At 45.2% G+C, this 9,784-nt stretch overlaps 1 long non-coding RNA gene across 1 annotated transcript; it reads left to right on the forward strand.

Moving 5' to 3' along the window:
- The first annotated feature begins 5,627 nt into the window (after window positions 1-5,627).
- On the forward strand, window positions 5,628-9,124 carry LOC135564950 (uncharacterized). Its single transcript, XR_010461296.1, has 2 exons — window positions 5,628-6,707; window positions 7,219-9,124. It is a non-coding gene; the product is annotated as an uncharacterized LOC135564950 (long non-coding RNA).
- Window positions 9,125-9,784: the final 660 nt, after the last annotated feature.

Below are 9,784 nucleotides of genomic sequence, written 5' to 3' on the forward strand. Positions count from 1 at the left end.
ATATTTTATATTTGAGATTCTTCAAATAGCCACCCTTTGCCTTGATGACAGCTTTGCACACTCTTGGCATTCTCTCAACCAGCTTCATGAGGCACCTGGAATGCATTTCAATTAACAGGTGTGCCTTGTGTGCAAAGTTCATTTGTGGAATTTCTTTCCTTCTTAATGTGTTTGAGCCAATCAGTTGTGTTGTGACAAGGTAGGGGGGTACAGAAGATAGCCCTATTTGGTTAAAAAAACAAGTCCATATTATGGCAAAGATAAATGACAGTCCATCATTACTTTAAGACATGAAGGTCAGTCAATACGGAACATTTCAAGTGCAGTCGCAAAAACCATCAAGCGCTATGATGAGGACCGCCACAGGAATGGAAGATCCAGAGTTACCTCTGCTGCAGAGGATAGGTTCATTAGAGTTACCAACCTCAGAAATTGCAGCCCAAATAAATGATTCACAGAGTTCAATTAAGAGACACATCTCAACATCAACTGTTCAGAGGAGACTGTGTGAATCAGGTCTTCATGGTCGAATTGCTGCAAAGAAACCACTACTGAAGGACACCAATTATAATAAGAGACTTACTTGGACCAAGAAACACGAGCACTGGGTGTTAGACTGGTGGACATTTGTCCTTTGGTCTGGAGTCCAAATGTGAGATTTTTGGTTCCAACCGCCGTGTCTTTGTGAGACGTAGAGTAGGTGAACAGATGATCTCTGCATGTGTATTTCCCACCGTAAAGCATGGAGGAGGAGGTGTTATGGTGTGGGGGTGCTTTGCTGGTGACACTGTCTGTGATTTATTTATGAATTCAAAGCACACTTAACCAGCACGGCTACCACAACATTCTGCAGCGAGACATCCCATCTGGTTTGGGCTTAGTGGGATTAAAATATAGAAAAACCCTTGAATAATTAGGTGTTCTAAAACATTTGTGAAACAGGATAACTCAATCCCCTCTTGTGTATTTGTATTAAAAGGCCTTATTATTTAATTTATGTTCTAATTAAGCAATATGGCCCGAGGGGGTGTGGCATATGGCCAATATACCATGAATAAGGGCTGCTCTTATGCGCGGCGCGATACAACGCAGAGTACCTGGATACAGCCCTTAGCCGTGGTATATCGGCCATATATCACAATCCCCCGAGGTGCCCTATTGCCATTATAAAATGGTTACCAACATAATTAGAGAAGTTAAAATAAATGCTTTGTCATACGGTCTCTTGTAAACTGGATGGTTCGAGCCCTGAATGTTGATTGGCTGACAGCTGTTGTATATCAGACGGCATACCACGGGTATGACAAAACATGTATTTTTACTGCTCTAATTACATTGGTAAGGTCCCAGATTTGTTTGTGCTGTCTTACCAACTCCTAGCCTGGTCCCAGATATGTTTGTGCTGTCTTGCCAACTCCTAGCCTGGTCCCAGATATGTTTGTGCTGTCTTGCCAACTCCTAGCCTGGTCCCAGATTTGTTTGTGCTGTCTTGCCAACTCCTAGCCTGGTCCCAGATTTGTTTGTGCTGTCTTGCCAACTCCTAGCCTGGTCCCAGATATGTTTGTGCTGTCTTGCCAACTCCTAGCCTGGTCCCAGATATGTTTGTGCTGTCTTGCCAACTCCTATGGTCATTGTCTTTGCATGACATTGTCAAGACAGCACAAACAGATCAGGGACCAGGCTACCTCTAAATGTGTCAGTGAAGTAAAACCCGAGGGTACAGCTGGCTTGGTAAAGCCTGGCAGCAGGGTGTGCCCACATTGTAGTCAGTCACATTGTGTCCCTCACCCCCCTCCTTGCCCCTGTCTCTGACCCCTCTCCTGGCTAGCTTCCCCCTCAGTTGTTGCAGGCAGGCCAGGCACTACTGCTACTGCTGCTAGCCTGCTACTGTTTGGGGTGGGCACAACTCCAGGAAAATATTTGATACATTCATTTCCAACCGCTGCTGTTATCTTTGGCTAAGAATGTGTTAATGGTCACGTCACCCCCACGTAGCAGATGCCGCATGTCCTTCAGAACCCACTATGTGATCACACTTCAGTGTAATGCACTGATGTCCTGATGCCAAGTTAGGATCATCACAGAGAGTGTTGTGGGCTGATCTAGAATCAGGTCCCCCCGTCTATATAATCTTATTCATTATGCTCTAAAAGGCTAAAGTGATCACACTCTGAGACGCTTTATGAATGACCAGATCCCAGCAGTCCTTACAGTTCACCTCTAAAGCGTTATTATATTTCCCAGTGTTTACCGTCACCTGACTCAAATCTAATCACATGTTATTGGTCACATACACATGGTTAACAGATGTTAATGCAATTGTAGCGAAATGCTTGTGCTTCTAGTTCCGACAGTGCAGTAACATCACAACACACACAAATCTAAAGGGGTGAATGAGAATATGTACATGTACGATGAGCGATGGCCGAATGGCATAGGCAAGGTGCAATAGAGTGTATAAAATACAGTATATACTTGTGATATGAGTAACATAAGATATGTAAACATTTTTAAAGTTGCATTATTTAGAGTGGCATTGTATGAAGTGACTAGTGATTCATTTTGTAGACTCAAATGATCCTTCTGAACTTTCCCTGCACTCTGGAGTTGCTCTGAAATGGCTCTTTGTTTTGCTCTGTCTGACGTTTTGTTCACAGAGATGTTAGAAGGGACAAGGGGAGAGTCAGTTGACTACATGTCTCTCTACATGTCTCTTTACATGTCTCTCTACATGTCTCTCTACATGTCTCTTTACATGTCTCTCTACATGTCTCTCTACATGTCTCTTTACATGTCTCTTTACATGTCTCTCTACATGTCTCTCTACATGTCTCTTTACATGTCTCTCTACATGTCTCTTTACATGTCTCTCTACATGTCTCTTTACATGTCTCTTTACATGTCTCTCTACATGTCTCTTTACGTGTCTCTTTACATGTCTCTCTACATGTCTCTCTACATGTCTCTCTACATGTCTCTCTACATGTCTCTCTACATGTCTCTTTACATGTCTCTCTACATGTCTCTTTACATGTCTCTCTACATGTCTCTCTACATGTCTCTCTACATGTCTCTCTACATGTCTCTCTACATGTCTCTCTACATGTCTCTCTACATGTCTCTCTACATGTCTCTTTACATGTCTCTACATGTCTCTCTACATGTCTCTCTACATGTCTCTCTACATGTCTCTACATGTCTCTCTACATGTCTCATGTCTCTACATGTCTCTTTACATGTCTCTCTACATGTCTCTCTACATGTCTCTCTACATGTCTCTTTACATGTCTCTCTACATGTCTCTTTACATGTCTCTCTACATGTCTCTCTACATGTCTCTTTACATGTCTCTCTACATGTCTCTCTACATGTCTCTTTACATGTCTCTTTACATGTCTCTCTACATGTCTCTCTACATGTCTCTTTACATGTCTCTACATGTCTCTCTACATGTCTCTCTACATGTCTCTTTACATGTCTCTCTACATGTCTCTCTACATGTCTCTCATGTCTCTTTACATGTCTCTCTACATGTCTCTTTACATGTCTCTCTACATGTCTCTTTACATGTCTCTCTACATGTCTCTTTACATGTCTCTCTACATGTCTCTCTACATGTCTCTCTACATGTCTCTCTCTCTGTCTCTATCTAAGGGCAGAGGGGAGGAAGCATCTCTGTCACTCTTTGGCCCTGTTGGAATACTCATAAATTGTTTCCTTCCTTCTTCTCTTTCTTGAAGTTATTGCTGATCTGACATGGAGAACCTGGTGTAAGCAGATTGCATTCACCAACTATGTCATGTCAGATCAGTTATTACTTCAAGGAAGCGAGGAAGGGGAGATGCATTTTAAGACATTTTGAATGAGGCACTTGAAATGAAATGCATCCCGGGAGGTATATCACTACTCCACCCATCCGTCCCACTTCAGCCCAGCGGGGCCCTAAAAGTCAATGTAGGCTCTCAGTCATATTTATTAGGCACCAAACGGAACAGACTGAAACAGGGAGGCACTACCAATAAGATATACCAGTAAGACATGCACATTTATAGTTTCCATTGCTAAACATTTTGCTATGGTGTAACCTAATGAACAGGAACCAGCTCTGTGCCCCCAGAGAGATGGGAACTAAAGTTAAGCCATGCAGGGTGGGAAGAGCCAAACAGCCATGAGCTCATTGTTGCTGTTCCTGCCAGCGCTGAGCTGAAGGGGTGGGGTGGGGCAGACTTTACACTGAAGCTCCATACCCGGAGCCAGGCCAAGTGTTACGGTAAACAGAGGCTCTGCACTGTAACGTTATTAAACATAGAGTTGGTCCAACCTCTTTGGATGTTCACACCCTAGGCCTCCTCTCTCTCTCTCTCTCTCTCTCTCTCTCTCTCTCTCTCTCTCTCTCTAGGACCATTCTGTCTCTAGGACCATTCTGTGGTGTAACGGTGAGAACTAAAGGGAGTTGCTGGGTTGCAGTAGAGGGTAGTTTCCACAGACTGGGAAACGGATGGATTGGGGAGAGGTGAGACAGCTGACAGTTTGGCCAGATGTGGAGGAGGAGAAAGTGTAATGGAGATTAATTAAGGGAGAGTGATGGAAAAGAGGGGACAGAGGAATGGAACAGACATACCATTGATATTATTTCCATTACTGACTGGAGAGTTGTGAGGTTATTAGCAGTGTGAGATCAGTCACTGATATAGTATATACAGAATGTGTGTGAGGGGGGCAAAAAGTTGTAGTTCCCTGAAGTTCCCCTTTAGGGAACAATAAAGTTATATTTTATAAAGGAAAAATATAAGTAAGCTTTCAAAGCGGAGAGGTTGTCAACAGGGCAGAACTATAGTATGGTTGTGTCCCAGATGGCATCATATTACCTATGTAGTGCACTGCTGTCCCTATGGGCCCTGGTCAAAGGTAGTGCACTATAAAGGGAATAGGATGTTTTTTCGGACGCAGCTTATATCTCTAGTGCTGATCACACAGTGAGTCACCACGTCCCATTCAAGCTCCTGCTCCATTCACAAACATACTGGACCATGTCCATATTAGGACAGCCTCAATCTCAGCTATTTCAGATAGAAAAAAAGTCCTGCTAAAATTGAGGCTATCCTAATATGGACACCTTAATCCTGTGTTGTCACAGTACAACACGGCCGTCATTCTATACACTCTATTCTGACCTTAGTTCCTTTGCTTTGTCTTTGTTTTAGTATGGTCAGGGCGTGAGTTGGGGTGGGCAGTCTGTTTGTTTTTCTATGTGGGTTTTTGTGTTCGGCCTAGTATGGTTCTCAATCAGAGGCAGGTGACGTTAGTTGTCTCTGATTGAGAATCATACTTAGGTAGCCTTTTTCCACCTGGGTTTCGTGGGTGTTTATTTTCTGTTCAGTGTTTTTCCAGCACCATTCAGGACTGTTCGTTTGTCATTTTGTTTATTGTTTCAGTGTTCTATTACTTTATTAAAGAATATGGACACTTACCACGCTGCACCTTGGTCCTCCTCTCTATCTCCAGACGACATCCATTACACACTCTGTTGAAGGTTGATGATTGACTATGGTCCTGTCTTATCTGTTATGTTATACAGTGACTCCACAGCAGTCATTGGGTAACATGAACCATGACCTCTGTTACTGGCAGAAGTGTGTCAGGTGGGTTAACAAGGAAAAGGTCGTTACAGTCACTGTTCAAACAATCTGAATTTCCTGTTTGCCTTTCCTGGTCAATTAGGTGATTCCAGGCAGTCCAGTCAGGTTCTTCTCTACACAAAGAGAAGTCTAGAGTGAGATTACAGTTGTTCTCATTTGCTTAAACACAGAAATGGTTTCCTGTAGCAGGGTCGGGGTATGCAGAGGTCAGTAATCCAGTGGGGAACAAAGGTGCAGGTCAGCAGGGAGGCTCGGGGTCAGGGGCAGGCAGAGTGGTCAGGCAAGCGGGCTCGGGGTCAGGGGCAGGCAGAGTGGTCAGGCAAGCAGGCTCGGGGTCAGGGGCAGGCAGAGTGGTCAGGCAAGCAGGCTCGGGGTCAGGGGCAGGCAGAGTGGTCAGGCAAGCGGGCTCGGGGTCAGGGGCAGGCAGAGTGGTCAGGCAAGCAGGCTCGGGGTCAGGGGCAGGCAGAGTGGTCAGGCAAGCAGGCTCTGAATCAGGACAGGCTCAAAACCAGGAGGGCGCAGAAAGGGGAGGCTGGAAAAAGCAGGAGCTGAAACACAAGCCGCTGGTTGACTTGACAAACAAGACGAATTTGCAACGGACATACAGACAACACAGGTATATATACACAGGGGATAATGGGGAAGATGGGAGACACCTGGAGGGGGTGGAGATAATCACAAGGACAGGTGAAACAGATCCGGGTGTGACAATATATTCATTCAGCAGACATGCTCTGAATATAATTAACTCAAGTCATCACAACCTAAACTCAAATTGTTAACACACCAATCAGAATAGCAGGATCAATAAATAGGGCCTAGAGGCATGTCCACCTTCTTTGGAACAATGGATCCTAAAAATGCCGAAGTTGCAAGACAACATGGAGAAAGAGGACGACAATGACAACAACAACAACAACAAGTAATCTTAGATGAAATCCGTGACACCCTAGTTCATCATGTGCTCATAGATGGGAGGACCATGAGAGAAGCTGGACAGCTAGTGCAACTCAACCTAAGCTATTACACGGTTGCATCCAATGTCTGTACTTTCAGAAGGGAAAACAGGTAATTGTCCTTGTTGTTACTGTGATACATGTAATGTTGTAGTGCATATAGACTGAATCTCCACTTTGTTCTCAGTGTAGTTTTTACCACAGTAATGGATGACCATAGTTCAGTAATGGTCAGGTTTCATTTTTGAAGAACTGAGAGGTGGCCCCTTGGGTTGTGCCGTGGCGGAGATCTTTGTGGGCTATACTCGGCCTTGTCTCAGGATGGTAAGTTGGTGGTTGAAGATATCCCTCTAGTGGTGTGGGGGCTGTGCTTTGGCAAAGTGGGTGGGGTTATATCCTTCCTGTTTGGCCCTGTCCGGGGGTGTCCTCGGATGGAGCCACAGTGTCTCCTGACCCCTCCTGTCTCAGCCTCCAGTATTTATGCTGCATTAGTTTATGTGTCGGGGGGCTAGGGTCAGTTTGTTATATCTGGAGTACTTCTCCTGTCCTATTCGGTGTCCTGTGTGAATCTAAGTGTGCATTCTCTAATTCTCTCCTTCTCTCTTTCTTTCTCTCTCTCGGAGGACCTGAGCCCTAGGACCATGCCCCAGGACTACCTGACATGATGACTCCTTGCTGTCCCCAGTCCACCTGGCCATGCTGCTGCTCCAGTTTCAACTGGCCTGGGCCCTAGGACCATGTCCCAGGACTACCTGACATGATGACTCCTTGCTGTCCCCAGTCCACCTGGCCATGCTGCTGCTCCAGTTTCAACATTTCTGCCTTACTATTATTCAACCATGCTGGTCATTTATGAACATTTGAACATCTTGGCCACGTTCTGTTATAATCTCCACCCGGCACAGCCAGAAGAGGACTGGCCACCCCACATATGCTCTCTCTAATTCTCTCTTTCTTTCTCTCTCTCTCGGAGGACCTGAGCCCTAGGACCGTGCCCCAGGACTACCTGACATGATGACTCCTTGCTGTCCCCAGTCCACCTGACTGTGCTGCTGCTCCAGTTTCAACTGTTCTGCCTTATTATTATTCGACCATGCTGGTCATTTATGAACATTTGAACATCTTGGTCATGTTCTGTTATAATCTCTACCCGGCACAGCCAGAAGAGGACTGGCCACCCCACATAGCCTGGTTCCTCTCTAGGTTTCTTCCTAGGTTTTGGCCTTTCTAGGGAGTTTTTCCTAGCCACCGTGCTTTTACACCTGCATTGTTTGCTGTTTGGGGTTTTAGGCTGGGTTTCTGTACAGCACTTTGAGATATCAGCTGATGTACGAAGGGCTATATAAATAAATTTGATTTTGATTTGATTTGATTTGGCCATCTATTGGAGGTAGGCGGAGACTTCTCACAGCTGAACAGGAAATTGCCCTGGTGAATATGGTGATTGCTAGTAATGTCACCAGTTTGAGGGAAATTCAAACCCAAATAGTTGAAGACCAGGTAGTCTTCCAAGGCATTGACAGCAGCAGCATGACCGGATCGTTCAGTAGAATCACATAAGGACAAAGCAGCTGTACTGTGTTCAAATTCAAACAGAGTTAAGGAGCAAGGATTCCAATATGTGCAGGTAATTGTTATACTGTACAGAATTTGTACAGCATGTAGAGTACGGCCCATCTCTCCAGCATATCAATACAGTACTGTATAGTAATGTGTTACAGTAACTGCAGTAACTGCAGTACACAATCTTTCATTCCAGTACAGTAGTACACTACAGTGCTGTATTTGTAGTACAGTAAAATGCATGTTTTTGGACTTCTGTAGAGAATCTTTGCGCTGGATGCCATGGCTGACCCTTAGGAGTACATCTTCATCGACGATGCAGGGTTCAACCTAACAAAAAGGTGCGAAAAGGGGCTCAACGTCATTGGTCACCGTGCCATCATACAAGTTCCTGGTCAGAGGGGAGGCAATGTCATCCTATGTGCAGCCATCAGCAATGTCAAAGTGGGTCCATACAACACGGCACAACGTCACCCTATGTGCAGCCATCAGCAATGTCAAAGTGGGTCCATACAACACGACACAACGTCACCCTATGTGCAGCCATCAGCAATGTCAAAGTGGGTCCATACAACACGGCACAACGTCACCCTATGTGCAGCCATCAGCAATGTCAAAGTGGGTCCATACAACATGGCACAACTCCTTCAATTTCTAGATCAGCTGCACAATAACATTCCTCAACAGGAGGGGGAGCCAGGGCAACCAGAGCAAGCCCAATATGTTGTCATTTGGGATAATGTGAGTTTCCATCAGGCTGCTCTGGTTCACGCCTGGTTCAATGACCACCCCAGGTTCAGCGTTCTTTTTTTTTGCCAGCATATTCCCAATTTCTGATGAATTTCTCAGCATGGCGGGTAAAACTAACCTGTCTCACGACGGTCTAATCGCAGCTCACGTTCCCTATTAGTGGGTGAACAATCCAACGCTTGGTGAATTCTGCTTCACAATGATAGGAAGAGCCGACATCGAAGGATCAAATATGACAACCCTTACACACAGCAAAACCTCCTGGGGGCAATGGTGGACGCCTGTGGGGATGTGTCTGTGGAGTCTCTGGGGTTTTCAAGGGCATTTTTCCCAGGCTGCCTGGCAAGAGCAAACATAATGCGTGACGTTGATGAGACATTATGGCCTGAACCAGACCTGAGAAGAGGTGATGAGAACGTTGATGAGACATTATGGCCTGAACCAGACCTGAGAAGAGGTGATGAGAACGTTGATGAGACATTATGGCATGACCCAGACCTGAGAAGAGGTGATGAGAACGCTGATGAGACATTATGGCCTGACCCAGACCTGAGACGAGATGATGAGAACGCTGATGAGACATTATGGCCTGACCCAGACCTGAGAAGAGGTGATGAGAACGCTGATGAGACATTATGGCCTGACCCAGACCTGAGAAGAGGTGATGAGAACGCTGATACTGAGTAACCTGTACATTTGCTGCGTTTGGAAATAAAGCTTTTGGAAATGGGGTATTTTACTGTGCATGGACTCTTCCTTACATGTTCTGTCAGTGTGACATTTCAAAGGTCAGGTTTTTGATCAAACAGCCTATACAGTAATATTACCTTATCCACTAATGTAAGAGGTATTTACTACAGTAATATTACCTATCCA

Source organism: Oncorhynchus nerka, linkage group LG26, assembly GCF_034236695.1.
Source record: "Oncorhynchus nerka isolate Pitt River linkage group LG26, Oner_Uvic_2.0, whole genome shotgun sequence".
In the NCBI taxonomy this organism is placed as follows: domain Eukaryota; kingdom Metazoa; phylum Chordata; class Actinopteri; order Salmoniformes; family Salmonidae; genus Oncorhynchus; species Oncorhynchus nerka.